The following is an 11,451-nucleotide window of genomic DNA, read 5'->3' on the forward strand; positions in this document are numbered from 1 at the left end:
GAACATGGTCTTTGAGCCTGACCTTAGGACCACTGGGTTTATCCTACACCAGCTAAAGAGGTGTAAGTGCCTCCAATTATAACGTCATTTATGCTCTAATTCCACACAGACAACATAAGCTACACATACATTAAAATTCCACAGTGTCCCTTCCCAGCACCATATTATGCTTATGTGACATTCAGATACCTTTTTCTGAGTGTAAATAAACGTTAACTATTGAGATCATAGCAAGCTCTAACATATCAACTACACTCCCCACTGCCCCACGCCACCTCCTCCTACACACAGGCTCACACTCAGATAGGTTTGGAGGCGTATAGAAAGCCATTGCAGACACATTATGGAGAGAGAGAGAGAGAGAGCAACCACAATTTCCATAATGACTCTGTGGATTTCACAGCTTTCGTTCATAACTGATTGTTTAAATATTAAAAAAGAATGTGTAAAAAGCTATGTGAAAATGCTATTCTGCCATTTACTAGGGTTATTTTTAATTGTTGTGCTATAGCTATGTGACATGAATTGCACACTGTGTTTTCTATCGACCCGCTCAGAGAAGCTGCCGTTTGTGGCTGTGGGAAGAGAGGCGCCCATCCTGTGACCTTATGATTGGATAGCTCTCAGTATCTAAATGAATCTCTGTGATTCACTGGACGCTTGACACCCACCGGGGCCCACCCACACACGGTATGGCTGCACAAAGAGGCAAATAGTGCTGAAGGCTGCTTGTGAACGCTGTGATATTATTCATTTCTTGGCGCAGACTTATATAGGCCTCTTGTGCAAACAAAGCCATTTGCTCAAAGATAAAAATACATAGCTGCCCATGTGTCTTTAGTCAGTACTTTAGCATTTTTATAAGTGCAAAGAAAGTTTTTTTTTCCCTCTAACACCAAATGTATATAATCTTCGGTTGTTTTCAGCTCCTTAAATTGTATAAAACATGAATTCTATGCTGAAGGGTATTTATTTTAAACTGTGTAAATGTTTGAACCATGCAAGTACGTGAACGCATATGTAGCTATAAAAGCTCAGTTTTCACACACAAGTAAACATTGCACTCTCAGTGTTGCAACAAAAGGTGCAATAGCAGGAATGGTGCATACAAGTCCTCTTGGGACTTTGTATTTACATGATAATTACGGCATCACATGGGTTCAAATAACTTTGGTCGGAACAAGATAATGTAAATTTTCTGCATAAAATTCAACAAGATTTTTTAACTCTACATCTACAAAATGATGAATAAAGAATGTGTTATATAAAGAACGTAATTGTACAACACTGTGGTATTTTGTACATGCAATACTTAAAGAAAATCCCACTTGTTTCCCACTTGTAAATATGGCTTTGTGGTGATGTTCAACTCGTAAATACAACTTGAACACACCATTAGTGTAGTTTAAATGTTTTCTTTTAAGGTCATTTTTTCTCTTAGGTCAACTGTTAAAGGGGTCATATGATGCTGCTAAAAATAACATTATTTTGTGTATTTGGTGTAATGAAATGTGTTTATGCGGTTTAAAGTCGGCGTTATGCAAATCTTCCCACAGAGCGACGTAGGTATGTTGGGGCGTGTTAGAACGAGCCGTTTTAGGTAGGTGTGGCTGACTCCTAACTTTTATAAAGAATATCTCTTTGAATTTGAGACTTTAGTCTTTGCAACTTTACAGATCTTCTTTATGCACCAAGAGCTTGTAACACTCCAAAGAGAAAGGAAAAATTTAAATCGCATCATATGACCCCTTTAAAGTCAGCGAAATTTTGTGGGCAAAAAAAGTCATCAGTTGTCTATTGCCAGTTAGTGTAGCGACATAAGAAGCACAGTTCACACAGAAGTCACTTTCAAACCAAGCCGATTTCTGCTAGTAAACGCTGTGAAATTGTGTGACTAGCTTGAGCCTGTTGTGCAATCTGCGTGAGGATATATTTTGTGTGGATTCCTATTGATATTACTGGATTTTGTCCCTGAAAATTCGCCAAACAACAGTAAATGTGACTGCAACTTTACTCTCTGACCACCAGAAGAGTGTGTGTTGGCAAAGCGCTTTTGTCTGCATTCACGTACTTGCATACTAGCTTAAATGTTCTCTTTAAAAAGTTTTGCTAACGCTGAAGGGTGCATTTTGTGTTAGATTAAATGAGTCCTTTCATATCAAAAATCACTGTGTGTGTAGTCTGAAATTTACCAAATTCTAGATTTATATATAAATAAATATTTTGTCTCTGTGAATGGGCTTTTTATGCTTCTTTCATGTTATTATTATTATTTAATTTCTTCAAACTAGAATTGTAGTTGGCCTATAGGCCCAGATAGACTATTTAATAGGATTTTTCTTTCTTTTTTACATTTTAATCATAGCTGCTGGATATTTTGGTTGTTTGCATTTGATTGAATTTGTTAAATTAATCATAATTATGACAGTGATCAGGAAAGAGGAGAACTTTAACAAATAGGATGGCATTGCTTACATCAAACAAAATGTGCTAACAAAAAAAATTAAATAAAAAACAGGCATTGAAAATGGGCACAATTACATGGAACTTGATCTCAAAATGACCTGCAACTAAATTTAGCTTGACATAACAGAATGCATATTTTCTAGCACCAGAGTGGAACATCATGTTGCCTTGCACTTGTTTCTGTTTTTGTGGTGTTTTTTGTTTTTTTGTTTTTTGATGGTTGAGCATGAGCAAGCCAGTGATTGCACAACGCCAACCAAGGACTGTTTTGAAGAAAATTCAGTCCTTAAGGCTGAAGTGATGATGTGAGAGGAAAGTGAGATCAATAGTGCTTCCCGTCATAGGCTTATGGCTACAAAAGCGGTCAATCACTGCCGATGTCTTGCTGTTTTCTTTTAAACCCAATAATAAATATGCCAAAGTGTTGCAGCACCCCAAGCAAACCTGTGCCTATATAGTGTCTTTGACATCTTGACAAGCTGTTGTATGAATGTGTTAGGTGTATGGCTTAGTGATACGGTCAGGCTGCTTTCAGCAATGTCTGAGTGCTGGAAGCTCATTTTGGATGCCTTCCTTATTTGATACAGCCATTTAAGGACATTAGTGCTCTAAATGAACTGATTAGTTGAATCTAGTTTGTCAGACCAAATTAAAAAAAACATCCACATCCAGTCTCACGGTATCTGTAAAAATGCATAGTTGTCCCTGTCCCAAGGAGACAAGCCAGTATTTTGAAATAATATCTGTTGTCAATACTCTATTAGGGTTGCTCAGATCACATTGTTCCTAATGACATGTTTCCTAATTAATCTATCTAGGCATGTTTCAGTGGAGTGACTCATTGGCCAATTATAGAGAGGATGTTGTTGAAATAGAGAATGTGGGCTGGTCTAGTAATTTCTCTTTGAATTAAATGCTCACAAACTCCCTGAATCCCTTCTCTTTAATTTCCACTCTCATGTAATGGTGTTCATTATGCTGGTGTTTGGGACACAGGCATCACAGATGAAAAGAAAGGAAAAAAAAAAGTATTTTGCAGGATTCTTGGAAACCACGTGTACACAAACTTCCTGAAGCTGTATTATGACATGAAAGATGGACAAAGACAGAAAGCGGAGGAGTGAAGAGGAAAACAACGGAGCTGGAGTTCAAGCGCTTGTACTGTAAGCTCAGAAGTATATTATGTGGATCTTAATGGGTTTAAATACAAGCTTGACGGCTGACATCTGACATCTCTCGGCAGGGTCAGTAATACCAAAACATGACACAAATGGCATACACTTAACATGTGCTCCTTCAAATATTTTGTTTTTTGTTATGTAACATTGGATATTTTTATTTGAGTTTTATTATTTTTATTAAATATTCAATATCTCTGTAGTTATGGACAGCATAGTGAACTGTAGCAAGCAATCTAAATACATTAAAATCTGCTTTAAAGGTGCTGCCACATTTACTGTTCTGCCAAATTTTGCTGGTAAAATCCAGTAATTTTAATAGAAATGCAAGCAATGGGGAATTTTGCGTAAAGGCGAAATATTTCCCCAAGCAGATTTTGACATGGATTTAAGTCCGTTATGCAAATTCACTTCACTGGCCAACAGAAAGCTGTTTGGTTTGCTTTATACATCAGACTGTTGACAATAGGCAAGGGCTCTTTTTTTGTCTAATGGTTCCGCACCTTAACTGAACAAAGCTATATAATTTAACTTAGAGACCGACTAATCATGTCAAATTTATTATAATATATGCATTTACATTATTTACAGCTACTTTGATTTGAATTTAGATGTAACAGTAATAATTTGTTTCTGCTGAGAATTTATTTCAGTTAACTGATTCAACTGAAGCATTTGACACAAATGTGTGACACACTGGTTCTAATTAAGTAAAAAAAAAAAAAAAGAAAAGAACATAAATAAAATGCCATAAAAATGCCCATATGAATAGATTTATATTTCATAAATTAATTAAATAAAAATATATTGGATAAAAATAAATAAAACTGGCCAGGCTTGTTTTTGTTGGTTTGTTTTCCCCTGTTCAGAACCTCAGTCACTTTAGCTAGAACACTCTCAATGGTTGTCATAGTCCCGATGCAAGCTTACGTAGGTTCAAAGTCAATAGATATTTTGCCAGTAATTGTTTTGCATGCTGAACAGCTTAGTAGGTAGCGCTGTAACACAAAAACTCAGAGCAAAAAAGTCCCTGGTTCAAGTCCCGACTTAGCCCGGATGCCTTTCTGTGTGGTGTTTACATGCTCTCCCCATATCCACATGGGTTTGCTCTGGTTTCCCTCACAATTTACCTTTTTCACGTTTCTGGGTTCTCAGCAGCAGAAGTTGTCATAGTTGGGTACACTTCTATAGCAGTGAATGGGAGACTACCACAAATATATTTGTTGCATTCCCATTTGCTCAAATAGCAAAAGAAAAACTCCATGATAGTGTTTTCATGACTTTCAAAAAAGGGAAAAAATAGAGAGAGACTAATAACAGCAGTCAGGAGAGAGAATGATGTCAAATTTACCGTCAGTCCCATAGACGCTGTATTAGAAACACCCTCGCATTAGCGTCAACAAGTTTTTTGCATTCTGATTCAAAGGTAATATAATACAGAGTACAGTGTTGTATGAACGTGCATATTTTTTATTCTATAGTAAGGGCAATTCATACAATAAATTTAAACTGAGCTACTTTAATACCATCTCGAACTTTCTACCAGGACTCTGCTGTTCTTCCTGTATACCTCAAAGGTAATATAATACAAAGTATAGTGTTATAAATGTACATACAGTTTTTAAAAAATGAAAATACAAAAAAACTTTGGAGGATTTACAATGCCGATGACCGTTGAAATGCTTCATCACAGTCTTGTGAAAAGGGTCCATCCAAAGACATGCAGCATAGGTGAAGCGGACACTATAAATTGCTTGGAGGTGTGTGTGAACCCTGTGATGGACTGGCCATCTGTTCATGGTGCTGGGAGAGGATAAAGTGGTATCAAAATGGATAAATGCCAGAGTGACATGAATCCTCGCTTCTCCAAAATAATGAACAAAAACAAATGTCATGTAGTGGTCCTTTTCTAGATAGGTGTACGGCTGCAGCAAAAAAAAACAAAAAAAAAAACACGAAGAAGAAAATGCAGGTATGCTACAGGAAGGAATGCTTATTTAATACATAGCAGCTGTTGATCATTTCATTCCCTGAACACTGAAAAGACACCAACAACTCAACAAATTAGTCTTTCCAATTGAGTATAAATTCGTACATTTATGTTAAAGCAGGTGAAGTCTAATACTTGCAGGATGGAGAGCCCTGAGAGGACATTACCTCAAAAGTGTCAATCTCAGCTCCTTCGCTCGTTTTTTCTTTTTTTATCTCAAAGGTTATTTGGGTTTCTCTCTGAGGCAGCTCCTCAAAAACATTTTGAAAATTGAGGCTTCATTAATATTACTTTTCCATCTACCTTTGCAGGTGTAGGCTAGATATCTTTCTTTGTGAGCCAAATTACGCCAATTACGCCATTATGCTGCATTTCTGCACACAATCTTTTTTTTTTTGTTAAGGACTTGCTATAAGTTTACCTCTCGCTCTAAATATCATTCTCATTACATAGTGATACATTTTTAATGTGATTTTTTTAATCCTCACCGTGTCAGGGATGGTAATAACAGGCTCTGCAGCTGCCTTGGCTTTTAGTGAGGTACAGCGTACAGCTGTGCGACCTGTGAACGACCTGGAAATGAATGACAGACAGGTCAAGATGTAAAACAGCTCATCTACCCTAATTGCAATCCTTCATGAGTGCTGCGAGATGCTTCACCAAAGGAGCCAAATGAAATGTCACCACCTCTAATTTGCTGCCTCTCAGTATCACATACTGAGAGAACACTCGAGGTATCTTGTCTCTCAGTCAGGGCCGTGCACAGACCTTTTGAGGGGCATGTGCTGAAACTGAAAAAGGGCACCCCCCCCTTTTTTTTACTGGTTACATCTTAATGATAAGTGGAGAGTATAGAATACTACATTCAACAATTAGCTAGCTAGCAAATACATGCATATTAACATCGTAAACATTAACCATGCTGTGAGTGTGACCATATATAATATGATTAAATGTTAATAAATTAAGTGTATCAGCAGATAACCATCATAAATCAAAGAAGAATTTTCTTAGAAATATATTTTACCTAGCTGACAAGGAACACTCAGTCGCTTTGTGTCAAACTCAGATGCAGTTATGGCCGGGTTTTTGACCAGCGAATGTGTGTGCAAATGTGCAATTTGTCCATCATTAAAACGGCAGCATCACATTACGTTTTGATCAACAGGTTACAAAGTTTGTTGTAGCTATATGGGCGCTCAGTTTTTCCTGTTGTAAAATACGTTTGGCCAAAATGTCATTTTATAAAAGATGAAATGCTACTGTATGCACAGGCTATTTAAGTGTAGGCTATTGGCTATGACTAATTTAGATGGCAAATGCCCTCTCTCCGCAGGTCCGGTCTCAGACCTCAAATGCATAAAACATGAGCCTTTATACAGTAGACATACTAGTGTTTCTTGCGTAAAGACAACGCTGTACTTATACAAACAAGAAGATATTTATTTACCCTTGCAAGACGTTCAGCTGCTCTGCTGTGGAACTTCAGTTCACTGCACTCAGTCAGTCAAGACAGGGGGTGGAGTTATGAGGTTTGACTGACAGTTTGAGCGGATCCAACAAGATTTAGTCACAAACTCTTTAATACCTTTCATTCGCTAAATATATTTGTAAAACAGACAGATGTAAAGGGTGACCAATAGCATTGATTTATTGAAGGAAAAAAAAAAACTAAAAAAAAACACTTCGGAGTGTAAGGACAAAAAAGGGCATGTGCTCTGCACAGGTTGAGCCCTACCTGTGCACATGCCTGCTCTCAGTGGCTCGAGTATTTGCAGAGTGCAGCAACCTTTGAGCAGCGAGGATTGATTGATTTCTTTTTCTTTTGAACCGCAGAGGCTAGTGGCTTTTATGGAAAGACTGTTATTGTATTGCAGTGTGCTGAGATCTTTGAGAAAGGTGAGGGTCTCTGCTGCTGTTCCAGAGATTCTGATGACTTTTAGTTCTCACATGCACCCTTATTGGGGAAGTCAAAGGTTGCGAGTTCGAGTCTCAAGTCCGGCAGGAATTGTAGGTGGGGGGGAGTGAATGTACAGTGCTCTCTTCCACCTTCAATACCACGACTGAGGTGCCCTTGAGCAAGGCACCGAACCCCCAACTGCTCCCCGGGCGCCGCAGCATAAATGGCTGCCCACTGCTCCGGGTGTGTGTTCACGGTGTGTGTGTGTTCACTGCTGTGTGTGTGCACTTAGGATGGGTTAAACGCAGAGCACTAATTCCTAGTATGGGTAACCATACTTGGCCTCACGTCACTTATATGTTCATTTCAACTCCAAAGTCATTCCTTGTCTGCAAAGGCTGTTCTGAAAAGTTTTGTTTCAGTTTAACACCCTGAATAAACAGAAAAATAACAACATTTACATGTGCACTGAAATGGAAGTTGAAAGAGAGAAATCCAAATTGTAAATCACATACATTTTGCAACTAGACAACTTCACTCTATAGCCTCAAAGGAAATTATTCATGTTGCTAAGAGACCAAAAGGCTGAAGACAATAACAAAGAAAGAAAGTTTCATGTGGTGATATTAGATAGAGTGGCAGGTAAGTAGAAACAAGGTAGTTGAGAAACTGGAAGAAGAAAAGAAAGTGAAAATATGTAATGTAATATAAATTATAACAAGTGGTAATGTTATTAAAGTAATAGGATATTAGGTCCATAGCTTTGCATAGCTTGTATTTGCATTACACTGTTCACCTACACTAAACTAGTCATTCGTTGACACCATTAAAACGTTAAAATGACATGATGTAAATACATTTAAAAAATATTTGAATGGTAGTTTTTTTATTCTAGTTTTTGAAAGACGTATCTTATGCCAACCAAGGCAATTTAAAATAACTGTTTTCTATTTTAATATTTTGATGTAATTGTATGTCAATTTTAAAATTAATTATAAATATAATAAATTATAAAAGTAATATTTTCATCTTCAGTGGCATATGAACCTTCAGCAATCATTCTTATATGCTCAATATGTATGTATATTCCCCAGGGTTATTTGATGAATACAACAGAAACAGCATTTCTTTGAAATATAAATCTTTTGTAGCACTATAAATGTTTATACTGTCTATTTTGATCAGTTGAATGTGTGCTTGATTACTAAAATTATTCATTCATTTCAAAAATGCTTTAATAAATAGAATGCTCAAAAGAGTGGCATTTATTTTAAATATAATGAGGAGGAAACAATTGCATTTAATTCTGGTTTGTAATTGTTTGTGTGTTTGTATTATCCGTTGACCTTTCCTCCCTGGCTCAGCTCAAGACACTTCTATTACTCTTAATCGGTTGATGTCTGATTGGTTCTCTGCACCTATTATCTCCCTGCAACCAGCTATGCACTGTGATGACCTCATAGGTCAGAGCTCTGATCTTACACTTCACCAGCTGTCAGCTTTTAATTATCGCTATAAAATGGGAAGATTCCACATGCCAACAGGTTTAGTATGGTCACACTTTAGATTGGGGACCAATTCTCACTATTAACTATGACTTCTGACTCAATAAATTCCTCATTTGCTGCTTATAAATAGTTAGTAGGGTAGTTGTTAAGTTTAGGTATTGGGTAGGATTACGGGAGGTCATACAGATTAAGGCATTAATATGTGCTTTATAATTACAAATAAACAGCGAATATGCTAGTAATGCTAATAAGCAACTAGTTAATAGTGAGAACTGGTCTCTGAACTACTGTTGGTATGGACTTAGTATGTAATATGACATGTGTGTCCAATGAAAATGGACATAATTTAAACATCCAGACAGGTCAAAAACCTCCTAAGGAGTTATTTTAGACATTTATATTGGTAAAATTGAACTATTTGAGCTTGTGAACTGATATTTATTTTGCCACGTAAAGTCTGTTTTGTTGCAATATTACCCCAAAAATATTGCCACTGTTTTGCCAGATAATTGAAAGTGTAGAACATGGTCTCTTACTTAATTGACATTCTTTGAATGTTCTAAAACTAATTCTAAACAGCATTTGCCATCAAATCGTGGTTTCATCATGTACTCTCACTCTATAGTCACATTTAAACATTCATTCTTATTTGATGGCCAGCCCATTACAGCTGACTTCACTTCATAACTTGTACAATGAAGTACAAAGAAGTCTGAGGGTGAGTACAAATAATACGTTTTTTCCCTAGTTTCCATTTTGCTCTTAGCATAGACACTATTGAAATATAGAGTCGTGAAATGTTTCGTCTTATACAACACATGGTTTGTGAACTTAATGTTTCTTTTAAAGCTATACTGTTGCCATGCTGACAAAATTGTCATTGTAATGTTATGTTAAATGTGTCTAACAAATCTCAGCATGTCACATTAAGACACCAACTGTAGAAAAAAATCTATAGTGCTCAAGTGTTAAATAAATAATTTCTTAGATTTCACAGTGTGGCATTAGCAGGCACATTAAAGAGAATATTTAAAAAATATGAACATTGACATTCTTTCCCACTCACTCAGTTTAAAGATAACACAAATGTGTTGTTTTGCCTCGGGGTGTAATGGCAAAACTGTTCTCGCGTGACTGCAGATCCAGATGTGCCATTATAGGAGAAAGAAGGATGATATCGCTCTGCTTTCACATATCAATCACATAACTAAAATAAAGTGGTGCTCAGTCCAGAGAGCAATTCCTTTCATTAGCAAAAGCTCCCTAAAACATCAAATGGACTCCCAATCTCTCCCAATGAGAGCAAGAGAGTAAATATGCCTCATTTCCATCGAGCCAAAGATAAAACAGAAGATGTAAAATACCAGTAGAGAGAATCCCTAAAATAGTTTGATGATATGAGAGACGGCACACAGCAGGTACTCTTTGAGATGTACAGGAAGCTGTAGGGGGAACAACATCAGGGAGCCCCAGAACCACATCACCGGTTGATCTGGGTTAATTAGGGAAGCAACTGGATTTGTGAGGCCCAAATCTAACTAAACCCAGTGGAGAAGCAGTGTTTCCAGGAAAGAGAAACCATTTCAGTGCCTCAAGGCATATATCATCCTCAAGTTTACCTAACGGGATTGTTAAAGGGGTCATATGATGCGATTTCAATTTTTCCTTTCTCTTTGGAGTGTTACAAGCTCTTGGTGCATAAAGAAGATCTGTAAAGTTGCAAAGACTAAAGTCTCAAATCCAAAGAGATATTCTTTATAAAAGTTAAGAGTCAGCCACGCCTACCTAAAACGGCTCGTTCTAACACACCCCCACATCCCTTTAAATCAGTCCAAATCTGCAGTTTCTTACCTTTCAATAGAGTCTGAACTGTTTCTTCAGTAGAATTAACACTGAATGTCTCAGCAAGTATCCCATCAAAGCTGTCAAGTTACACAATACCATCAGTCTATAACTTTGACAGGGTCTGTACATGAATGCCTTCATTAGTTTGACGTTGAATGAACAGAAAGACAGCGCAATTTTTACTGAAATGCCAGTGTGTCCCATAGGACCTTTGTGTGTTTGTGTCGGACAGCCGTCTACGCTGATTCTGGCTCCGTTCGCTGAGTAGTGCACTCAAGTGAGCGCTCAGCATCGCTTTTATACATCATCTTGGATCATAGCATCTTCCCTATGAATAAATGCATGAAGCTTTTCACACTACAAGGGCTCTCGGCACAGTCTGAGATCTGAAATGCATAAACTCAGCCCGGTCTTTAGCCTTTTATCACTGTGTGTGTAGTAAAGAGTGAAGGTACAGAATGCAGCGGTACGACTGGTCTTCAACGAGCCCAAAAGAGTCCATGTTACACCTCTCTTTATCTCCTTGCACTGGCTACCGGTCGCGGCTCGAATCAAGTTCAAGAC

This window comes from Sinocyclocheilus anshuiensis, unplaced genomic scaffold (genome assembly GCF_001515605.1).
Source record: "Sinocyclocheilus anshuiensis isolate Anshui unplaced genomic scaffold, SAMN03320099.WGS_v1.1 scaffold1230, whole genome shotgun sequence".
NCBI lineage: Eukaryota > Metazoa > Chordata > Actinopteri > Cypriniformes > Cyprinidae > Sinocyclocheilus > Sinocyclocheilus anshuiensis.